Source organism: Mirounga leonina, unplaced genomic scaffold, assembly GCF_011800145.1.
Source record: "Mirounga leonina isolate KUSES-001 unplaced genomic scaffold, KU_Mleo_1.0 Mir_174, whole genome shotgun sequence".
In the NCBI taxonomy this organism is placed as follows: Eukaryota; Metazoa; Chordata; class Mammalia; order Carnivora; family Phocidae; genus Mirounga; species Mirounga leonina.
Genome location: NW_023270451.1, coordinates 72,600,483 through 72,612,618, shown reverse-complemented (window position 1 = coordinate 72,612,618; position 12,136 = coordinate 72,600,483).

Below are 12,136 nucleotides of genomic sequence, written 5' to 3'. Positions count from 1 at the left end.
CTTTCTTTCTTTCTTTCTTTCTTTCTTTCTTTCTTTCTTTCTTTTCTTTCTTTTTCTCTCTCTCTCTCCCTTTCTTTCTTTCTTTTCTTTCTTCTCTTTCTTTCTTTCTTTCTTTCTTTCTTTCTTTCTTTCTTTCTTTCTTTCTTTCTTTCTTTCTTTCTTTCTTTCTTTCTCATCTTTTGACCTTTCTCCTCTTCGTTTTCTCTCTCCTAATCTGCTGATCTCAGTGTTCTCTTCTGTCCTACTCTGTACTGCGTATTCTGTGGTATTTTGCTTTTCCTACTGCTTTACCACTTTTAATTCCATCCTCTTTTCCTTTTTATTTTCCTGGGCATGGAACCTGCCGAGGATTCTCTCTGTCCCTCTCCGCCTTCCCCCACTCGCTCACATGTTCTCTCTCTCTCAAATAAATAAATAATATTCTGCAAACAACTGATCCAAAATCCATAAAAATATAATAATTGCTATTTATTGATCATTTATAATTGTTCCTACAGCAATGCTATAAGGTGAGAACCATTAATCCCATTAGGAATGGAGACATGGCCAAGAAAAGTTGAGGAACTGGCCCAGGCTCACAAAGCCAGTCACTGGGATTGGCTCAAGACCTCTGGGTCATTCCCCCAAGCCACACCTACCCCTCACCACACACACACACACACACACATACACACAATCACACACACACAATCACACAGTCATGCACTGCCATCTGGTTGTATTCAATGCATAGTTTGTGCTACAGTAGAACAGTAAACCCAGAAATTCTAAGTTTTTTATCCATAAAAGCTGAAACAAAATCCTGCTTTGTGCTCAGTTCATAGAATTATAGAATTCCAGGACCGGCAGGGCCACCAGGGTCATAAAGTCCCCCTCTCTTTTTTTTGCAGATGACCTAAACCAGGCTCAGGGAGTTGAAAGGGCCAAAGTCAGTGTTAGTTGCTACAGTTAACTAGAAAATTCAATTAACTCAAAATCCTCATTCTTGAAAATACCCTGTTCTTGTGGGTTTTCTTGTGCCCCTGAGGGCACATTCTTCTCTCCCAGGGGACTGCTTTGCTGCTTTCACACCAACTATAGGGCCTACAGAGCCCCCCTAGGGCACAACTTTGCCCCTCTCCTGTGGTGGGGGGGAGGACCAGAGGAGCAGCCCCCTACAGTTGAGGTGTCAGAAGGGAGGGGACCCAGGAAGTCTATCTCAGAGGACTGCAGCTTTGCTAGGAAGCTATGTGGCAAAATCGAAATCAGCACTTCCCAACTCTGCTCGATCCTATTACTTTTATCATCTATGGCTCCCTTTAAATACAGTGTAACATAACAGGCTTATAATTCAAAACACATTTGGACAAAATGTAAAATCCGTACTCTACAAGCCCATGAATGTAAGAAGCAATGTTCCCTTCAGGCCTCCTATTGAAAGCAGACAACACTTCTTCAAACAATCTGACATTTTTTTGTCTGCTTGCTTTCACACTCTGCAACATCCACTCACTGTTGTTTTCCTATCGATCAACTGCTAAGTTTCACATGGGTCCTCTTGCTGGTATGTGAGTGCATGTTAAGCGCTTGTGTTGCTTTTTTGTTTTTTTTTTTTTTTTCAGGACAGACATTCCCTGCTGTGCTTTTCCTGGATTTGGACTATTTTTATTATTTACTTTATGTTGCCAGGGAGACGGGGAGATCACAGATGTTAAGAGTTGGAATCTAGGGCCACAGGAGACATTTATCATTGTACTTTGTATGAAGTGGGCTCTTGTTCCCTGTTTCTGCAGAGCCTCGTGTTTATTTTATAAAAGAGTTACTAATGAGGACTCAAGCCTAATGAATAATATGAAACTCTGCTTCACCCCCACGGCACATTTTTTCGTGACGGTAAGTGATCCTATAAGAGAGCAAGGTGGGGCTCACAAAAGCCCAGAGATTAGCAGCTGTCAATTTATTCCCTTGTAGGAGACAGAATGATGCCTCAGAACAAGGGAGCCATTCATCATTCTTTCCCAGCCCCCTGAAGGGAAACTTTCCCAAATTTTTTCAACCATGCTCTGCAAGGAAACAAAGAACCAGGGAGCTCACCAGCATGCTGCCATCATCACTGACAAATGTTTGCAGAGTGTCAGTGAGCAAAGTGTGGGTCTGAACACAACAAAATATGGTGGGCAATGCTTATGAGGCTACATGCTAGAACCATATTGTTTAGTTACTACCCAAAGTGGGGGTAAAAAGGAATAGCAACCTTCATTATTTTCAAGGCTCTTCATGGCTCAAAGCACAACTCAGTTGAAACTAGTCAAAACAAGGGCACAAAAAACTCACTGCAGGTATCTTTGATGACTGACTCCAACCATTTTGGCTTTTGAACAGGTGTCTTACAGAGTTCACTCCCCTAAGGGCCAGCCAAGGTAAATGGTGGTTGCTGTTGTTTTGTCCAAGCCAGATTGGGGTCCTTAACAGTTTCCTTCTGCACAAAGGCAAGGCCATTGGTGTCCAAAAAAACTCAAAGCAGACAAACACCCTACAGTGACAAAAGACTGCCCCCATCACAATAATCCAGTGAGAAATCTCCCCTATCTTCTCTCTCCAACTACCAAGACCTTGATATCCTTCTCTGTCTCTGATGAATGCCCCATTTGCTTGCTTACTTGACTATTGGCTCCTTCTAGATCTTACTCTGGGCACTATGTTTGAGATTCTCCATGGCTTAACACCACTTCCCCTTAGTCAGACCCATAATCCCCTCCTAAACCCAACCCTTGTTTTAGGGACCTTACCGCACCATTTGCACTAAAAGGTAGTTGGACAGTTTTCATCCTTTCTCTCTCTCCTCTAGTTTCTTTCATACTCACTCTTTCTTCACCTCTCCCCTTCCTTCTAGTTTAAAACTCACATTTTCTCTTTAAACAATCATTTTTCCTTTCCCAGTGGCCTTTATAAATTAGTTCGAAAATTAACATTTCTACAGCTAAAATGTTTCAAGAGGCAATAGTGGCAGAAAGAACATTGGACTCATTTCAAGCTTTAGTTCTAACATTTACTAGTTGAAAGATATTGGGGGAAATACTCCATGTCCCTACACATCAGTTTCCTCATTTGAAAAATGAGGATAATAGTCTATACTGGACAGAGCTATTATGAGGCTAGCAAGGGGGGAAAACCTCCGGTAGGTTCTCACTAAAAAGTGATTCATTTGTTCCACTTAGCTCAAAGATTCAGTTGGCAAGTGTTATTGATCTAGGGAATGGTGATGGTATTTTCATAAGTTAAAAAATTTAGATATAGGTGTCAAGAACTATGAAAGGTCTGAGGTTTTACCCTTCCTGCAAACTAGCAAGATAGTACGGTATAGCTGCATGAATGCCGGCGAAGACATGAGACTCCTGGGTCAGAGACAAAGGACTTTGTTATTCATAGCAATACCAGTAGTCAAAATGTTTTGGCATTTTTTTCATGCCAGTTTCCCGAACCACAGTCCCCACAGAGCGACATGAAGAGGGCCAGGTGAGACCTGCACACATAATCAGTGGTTAGAGGACAGGAACCCTGAGCTTAGGGAACCTGAACATTTTACAATGGTCAGTAAAGCATGCCTGCTGTGGGCTCCAGGACCAGACACCATCTCTATCTTCCAAGGCTATTTACTATATGAACACCCTTGAGAAGATAGTCTAGAAGAAAGTCAGTGCCTCTTCTTGCAGGACACCCAGGAATGCAAGAGACCTGGAGAATTGTCTCCCAACAAGACCATATTGTTTGCCAAGCAAGAGCATAATCCTAGCAACAGATGGGCAGAACGTTTAAAATTTGAACGCAAGTTCAAGTCTGTTAGGTCCATCGGCATTGTAACTATATCTATATCAAAGGATGGAAGATTCGTCTTCCAATGCAACACCAGTTTGAACAGTAATTTACTACAATTTAAGATTTATACATTCCTAAGTACAGGACAAGTGTTACAGATTATATTTGGCCACTTATCTTAGCTCCTGTCTTAGATATATTGTTATATTAAATCTTCCTTCCTTTCCCAAAATATATAAATACATAATTTATAGCAGTATATGATAGGGGTTAAGAACTCAGGCTCGGGAGTCAGCCTGCCTAGGTTCAAATCTCAACATAACCATATAGAGTTACCTTGGGCAAATTATTCAACTTTTTTGTGCTTTATTTCTGGTTCAGCGAAATGGAGATTATAATAGTGTTTACTTCATAAGATTGATGAGTGGGTAAAATGTTATAATCCATGTAAGGTGCTTAGAACAATGTCAGGCTTAAAATAAACGTCAGCTATTTTTAATAGTGAATATTCACACCAATCCTTTGGATGGAGTGTTCTTCCCTAAGTGGAAGACTTTTAAAAATGTCTTCAGTCTAGAACCTAGGATTTCATAATAAAGCCACAGGCACTTATAAGCAAAACTACTGTCCCACTTTTCTGCTTCTTACCACCAACAAACTTTAGTTTGGTTCTGTGTAAATATGAAGAAAGACAAATTGGCACCAAATAAAAGGTCTACCTTCTCTGAGAACTCATAGTATCAAGTTTTTTTTCTATTCCAAGAAAAACGTTCCTGTATTGACTTTTTTCATGTACTAAAGGGGAGATGAGGAGAGTCCCACTTATAGATTCTCATCTAGAAATAAGCTGAGTTATTATTATTTTCTTTTTCTTTTAGCCATAGCCCAAACATGCCATTTAATGATGAAATTGGTAAAATCCCAAACAGAAATCTTTCTATTTATGTTTTTAGTCTTTTTTTTAAATTCTTGAATTCTCCAAAGGCAATCAGCACAAGAAATCCTGAGGCTCCAAGAAAATGTTATTCAATCCACTAAACACACACTAGCCCTGGTTGTAATTATTTGTGATCCTCTTTCAGTTGGAGGTGGGAGGGCGTTTGCGATCAGGGCATCAAACCACTCACCTTGTGGACCAGGAAACAGAGCCAGCTGCGGCAGGAGAATCCCCCAGGCAGTGAGTGGCAGAGTTAGAAGCTGGGTTCCAGGGATGTCTGCCACTCTCTATCATACCTTTCCTTCTGCCCCCCGCCCCACTTTCAATCCCCTTCCTCTTTCTTCATCCTCAGGACCCAAACAGGTAAATTTAGTTGGTACCGCGTGAAAGGTGTTGAATGAGATGTGTTGAGCGGAAATGAAAGGTGTTTCATCTTAGTTGCTAGTGCTTTCTCTGCACTTGGAGGCAAGGTAACGGCGTTACTCTGATACCCCAATTGGGCTCTTTCAGCTTCTTAAAACCCCAGTGATCCTTACAGTGATGATACTTCTGTTTGACACTTAATGGCAGATACATGACATCATACATTGGTCAAAATCCACAGACTTGTGGGGCGCCTGGGTGGCTCAGTTGGTTAAGTGACTGCCTTCGGCTCAGGTCATTATCCTGGAGTCCCTGGATCGAGTCCCGCATCGGGCTCCCTGCTCGGCAGGGAGTCTGCTTCTCCCTCTGACCCTCCCCCCTCTCATGTTCTCTCTCTCATTCTCTCTCTCTCAAATAAATAAATAAAATCTTAAAAAAAAAAATCCACAGACTTGTACAACACAAAGAGTGAACCCTGACATAAACTATGGTCTTTAATTACCAGTAGTATATCCATCTCGGTTCATTAGTCCTAACAAGGGCACCACACTAATGCAATGTAGGGGAAATTGTTGGGGGTTGGAGGAAGGAGTATGTGGGAAGTCTGTACATTCTGCTCAGTTTTTCTCTAAACCTGTACCTGCTTTAAAAAGTAAAATTTATTATACATATATATTTTTTAAAACTATAGTGGTCCAACCTTGTTATATTTGAGAGATGGTGTGGTAACAGAGTTTCTTAACCAACCAAAATAACCACAAATAAACACCAGTGATTTTTTTTTATATCTCATTTTTCATTGATCTTTGGTGTAAAAAAGTAAATTCTAGAACTTATTATTCACATCGTTCCCATCAAACATGAAAGTGTACAATGTAAATACTATTTCTTAATAGAATTGACAATCTATATGGCACAAATTCAATGTATTTTTTTAAAGATTTTATTTATTTTATTTTGAGAGAGAGAGAGCATGAGCATGGGGAGGGGCAGTGGGAGAGGGAGAGAATCTCAAGTAGACTCCGCGCTGAGCGCAGAGGCCGATGTGGGGCCGGATCTCACGACCCTGAGACCATGACCCAAGTGGAAATGAAGAGTCGAGTGCTCAACCAACTGAGCCATCCTGGTGCCCTGATATTCAACGTAGTTTTGAAAGAATTTGTCATCTAATCAATAGCTAGTGCACATCCAGTCAATGTACAGTGAACATGTAAATTAACTCTGGTAATGGTTTTGAAATGAACGATTCCTTCTGACTTCCCCCTGCCATTGTTTTCATACTGTTCATACAACCAGCTTATATTTTTGCCAATTTATTTGATGGTGTGTTAAAAACTGATCTAAACACCTAAAAATTTCTTCTGTTGTGCACATGTCAAAAGTTTTAGAAACTAATAAATCTTTTTCATATTTGTTTCATATAAACTTCTAACACAAAGGCAAACAAAGCAGATTCTCATTCACTAGATCTATGAAGATGTAATAAAATCTCAGCCTCTGAATTAATTCATCAAGCACATTGGGTGATAATTCTTGCAATCCACACCGTGTTCTTGTCACACAGTGGTAGTGGTTGAATTTTTTTTCTTTTTCTTTTCTTTTCTTTCTTTCTTTCTTTCTTTCTTTCTTTCTTTTTTTTTTTGTGGTTGAATTTTTATAGTAGCCAGTTGCATTGTTAATAACAGAACATTTAACAGTGTTTTCCCTGGTGGAACATTCCATTTTCTCTCACAGAGCACATCTACTTTGAATGAGGCTGCATGTGAATTTTCATTGTCAGATTTAATTTTAGTTCATATTCAGTTTTCTAGGAACAGTAATCTCAAGACTGTAAGAGGTAAGATGTCAATAGCCTTATTTTTATTCTCACTATATTCTGTTTCAAGATACCATTGTAACTTGGCAGGAGTCATAGAACTATTTTGCAAATTTTTACTGCATGAAGTACATCCAGTAACTTTTAGCACCATAAAAGGTGAACCCCAGTGACAAATAATTATTACCATTCTTCTTGTCTGCAAGACTTTATGAGAGTGTTTTCCACACATGGCCTTCGTGTTGTGGACAGGTGCTTCATTTGGTCAGCTTTGTCTTCATTATCTTGATTCTTTTCTTGTTATAAGTACAATTATCTCATCCCATGAAGGGAGGCGATAAATATAAATACAAACATAAATGATCTCTCATGCATATAAATGATCTCTCGTGCACATATACACATGTATCACACTTATTAATGTGAAGGTCAGAAGCACAGAAAACTTAATTCACTAAAACCGCCATAATACGATACTACCGTCATGCAATGCATCACATGTCCACTTGTTATTGAACAACTGATTTCCACCCCATGAGGAGAGCACATGCTGCACATATGCACCCAAGCTTTGCCCAGCATTTAATGGAGCATGATCACCCCCTTGTAAATGGAGGGTACACACTTGCAATAATTTACCAATAATTTACCCTAAGGGACATGCACAGGCCTGAATTCAGGAACAGATCGGGGCAGAGCTACAAGCCCTATTCAAAGGCACATCTATAAGACATTCAAATATGCACAGAGAGACATCAAGAGAAATGCTATTTCCAGGTCTAAACTAAACCAAGCTCACCCAGCAGTACAAGTCGCTGTAGTGGTGGTCTCTAAGACGTTAAAATCTGGTGCATGTCAAATTAGAGAATGTGTTTATTATCCTAGTTTCTTTTTTAAATAGTGGAAGTATTATATTTGAAAACGAAGCTAGAGTTCTTTACTTACAGAATCTTTGCAGCAAGGCATAGCCTTACTCCATCGGTAACATATGACAATGCAGGGATGGAAGTGAGCCAAACAATCAGAAAAATGAAACCCCCTCCCCTCACTAGGCAAACATGAAACCACAGCTGGGACCAGCATGTGGAGGGGCAGAGAAGAAATGGTCTGCAGAAAGGAGCAGCTAGGATGGAGTGAGATCTCTGCAGAATCTTCTCTGAGTGAGAAGTGGATAGAGACTGGAAGAGGAGGGACCCGAAAGCACTGGCAAGATCCTTCCAGAGGAGGGAAAGTCAGCCAAGAGATGAAGGGAGACACTGAATAGCCATCCCCGTGGTTGTGCGGTTCCATGTCATGGAGCTGGAACCTCCTCCAAACCAGCCCTCTCTGGTTTAGGACATTTCTTCTCTCCGCTATTTGGAGTCATCTGAAATCTCTCCATTTCTACTTCATTAGCTTGGGAGTGTGTTTTCCAAACCAGTGTTCTGGGGACCATCATTCCGTAGGGGAAAAAAAAAAATTTCCACCTGGGATTATTATTAAATTAAACTAAATTCAATGAGTTTCTTTACTGCAGGATATCAAGCCTTTACTATGCTAATGTTCCTTGGGAATTTCCAAGGGAGATTAAACTATGTCATATTCCCCACACTCATTCGATTAAAAAAAAAAAAAATTCTTTCATAGGGTACCTGCAAATATCTCCCGAAACTCCCGCTCCACAAAATGCGGTCAGAGAAATACCCTATCCCCTGGAGGCCTCCGCTCTCTGTCCCACGTATAGTATATCATTCATAAGCATCTCCATAGTCCTGGGGGAGTTGGATGTGGGGGGAGCCAGTCACATTGTCAGCCAAAAGGAAATTGTCTACTGTTGTTGTTTTCCAGGGGAGAATGACTGGGACCTAGGGCAGGTAAGTCTGGACTGGAGTGGAAATCGACTGCCGGGTGTAGGTTCCAGGCAGGCATTAAGTAGAACCACCAAAGAGCGTTGTGGCTGTACCAAGAAGGATCCCCGGCTCAGTACTCTAAATAGTACTCTAAAAAGAAGATGTTACTGGTTAGACCTCCAAGTGGTAGAGGTGAAAGAGGTGTCTGCTGTAGCAAAAGATTTGGGGAGAAATGGGAAGGATTTGTGCTTGTTGCTTGATTTTAAAACCTGTGGAAAAGGAATGCTTCAGGCATGGGGTCAAGGATTAAAAAGAGAAAAAGACAGCTAGAACAGTCTTGCCTGGAGCCTGGGGGGCTTCCCTTTTTTCCCTCTTTTTCCCTCCTGCCTACTCTCCTTTCTCTCCTCCCTTCTTCTTACTTTCCTTCCTCCTTCTCTCCCTCCCGCCTCCCTCCTTTCTTTCTCCTTTTTAATTTGATAATACACCAGGGACTGTGTGAAGGCTACAAAGATAAATAGCACTTGGTTCCTGCTCTGAATATATCTCATAACCCCCTCTCTCTGTCCTTCACTGACCCTACCTGAACATTCACTTCCATTTTACCTTTTTCTTTGTTTCCTGTACTTTACATAATAGCTTGTATTAGTTAGGGTTCCCCAGAGAACCCTAATTAATATATTGATAATATACACATACACACACGCACATATACATACATATATGTGCGTGTGTGTATGTGTATATTATCAATAAACCAGTAAGATATATATGTGTGTGTGTATGTGTGTGTATATATATATATATTTATTTATTTTTATTTATTTATTTTTTTTCCTTTTGAGAGAGATGTTTAGGAATCCGGTCATGTGATTAGGAGCTGGTAAGTCCAAAATCTGCAGGGCAAGCTGGCAGACTGAAGATCCAGAAAAGAATTAATTGAAGCTCATGTCTAGAGGCAGAATTCCCCCTTCCTTGGCGGAGGTCAGTCTTTCTTCTCTTAAGGCCTTCAACTGATTAGATCAGGCCCACCCACATCCCTCACCGTCTACTGATTTCAGTGTTAATCACATCTAAAAAACACCTTCACAGTGACATCTAGACTAGCACTTGACCAGGGATCTGGTTACCATGGCATAACCTATTTGACATAAAATTCGCCATCAAATAGCCCTTCCTACCACTATCGCCGGGATCCTCCCCAGATTTTTTCTTCTTGTGATTCTTCTCTGTACTTTATCCCACCTTGTTCCCAATCAGACTTCCCCACATTCATGGAACACTGAAGCAACTAACATCTACTGAACTCTAACCGTTTGGCACATAGGGTGCCGAGCTTTGCCTAAATTCTTACTTAGTTCTCACAACAGCTCTGTGAAGTAGACACTATTATTATGCTCTTCTCTTACCCAGAGTGGTTAGACACCTTACCCAAGCCCCTACAGCTGGTGCATCGTGGGGCAGGGATTTGAGGCCAGTCAGCCTGACCCTGGAGCGTGGGGCCTGAGCTCCTGGCTGGGCTGCCTCCCTTACTATGCGAGATGGCCACAGCCAAAGGCATCCTTCCCTCCTCTGACCCTTCAAGGGGCAGTTCCAGATTGTCAGGGTCTTCAGGGATCAGAGGCCCGTGCTGCCGGTTCAGCTGAACCCCACGGGAAAGCCCAGGGAGCATGATGGTGGGTACAGCGGAGGAGGCCAGATCACGCCCCCAAGGCGTGTTGTCACCAGAACGCGGGTTCCTCTAGAGCAAGAGGGGCAGAGAAACGCTCCCTGAACCCTGTGGCCAGACCGTACCCAGCCCCACTGCCATGGGCTACGCTCCAACCATTTATAATCCTTCAGTAGGAGAATGTTAAACGACGCAGGCAAATGTTCATGATAAATGAAATTAAAAAGCCAGTTCCTAGCAGTTTGTAAACATAAGCTCCTTAAGAGTGTGTATTGCACACATTATACATATATAACATATATATAGGTGTATATACGCGTGTAGATACGTAGAAGAAAGACTAAAAAGATAAGCTCACGATGAAGCAGGATAACTGGTGGTTTTTTTTTTTTTTTTAAAGATTTTTTTTTTTTTTTAATTCATGAGAGACAGAGCGAGAGAGAAAGGCAGAGGGAGAAGCAGGCTCCCAAGGAGCAGGGAGCCCGATGCGGGACTCGATCCCAGGACCCTGAGATCATGACCTGAGCCGAAGGCAGACGCTTAACCATCTGAGCCACCCAGGCGCCCTAACTGGTGATTTTTATTTTATTCTTTATGCTTTCTTGCATTTTCTAAATTTTCTACAAATAAACATATTTTGTAGAAATGTACAAAATATTGTACTTTTGATTAAAAAACAGGGCAACTATGAAGACATTTAGATATTTAACTCTTTCTGGGCCATTTAATCCCACACGAATCTATTTTTAAAAGTCAAATCCTATAAATACTGGTCTCAGACAGATCCATATTGAGATTATTAGTTACAGATGGGACGTCAGCCCCTAAAGAGATAAGGTGCCTTGCCCAGGAGGGAGCTTCAGCTCTCCCAAGAGGAACCTAATCCAACAAAGGTGTTTGGCCTAATGACAAGAATTTTCATTGCAAAAATATTTTCCATTCTTTAATCAGAGCCTAATCCAACAGGAACTTCAGATTCCCCGTCATGGTACTTTCCATGTAAATCTCTACCTCCCTCCTCATTTCAGTCTCAATAGCATTCCTGTGCTTTGCAAATGGCCAAGAAAAAGCTAGGAATTGCAAAAATCTTGTCAAATTTTCACCCATTTTATTAATGCCTCAAATTATAATGGTGTGACTAGGTTTTTGACTAACATTCCAGGACTAATGCAGCAAATGAGAACTGTCCACTTTGTGAAGACAGAAACTTATTCCAATTAACTTCTGTGCATTCAAACATTTTCAGAAAGCTTTTTGTGAAATTATTGTCATAGGCTAGGGACATCTCTTTGCATGACAATACTAAATAATGATACCATGTATTGTGCTATTTATACATTATCCTGTTCATCCTCAAATACCCCCAATTTTGTAGGTCGGTTGGTTTGAAGATTCGCCAAGTCCATATTGGATAGGGAGACAATTGGTGACACTTGAATTCCCAAAGATCACAGACTGGTCTCTGTGTTGGGTCATAGAAAGTGATGTGCACACTTCCACTAACCCATTTGTTTCCACTCCCCAAACACAATAAAAATAAGAGCTCTCACATTTTATGAGTTTTCCATGTTTGAGAAAAAATAGTGGGTGCTCAACACACACATGTTATCACATTCGGGACTCATGACAACTCTCTGAGTGGGTGTTAGCAGCCCGGATTCGCAGATAAGAAATCTGATGTTTGGCAAAGCACTCCTCAACAACGAAAAGCATATTAGTTTCATACTTAC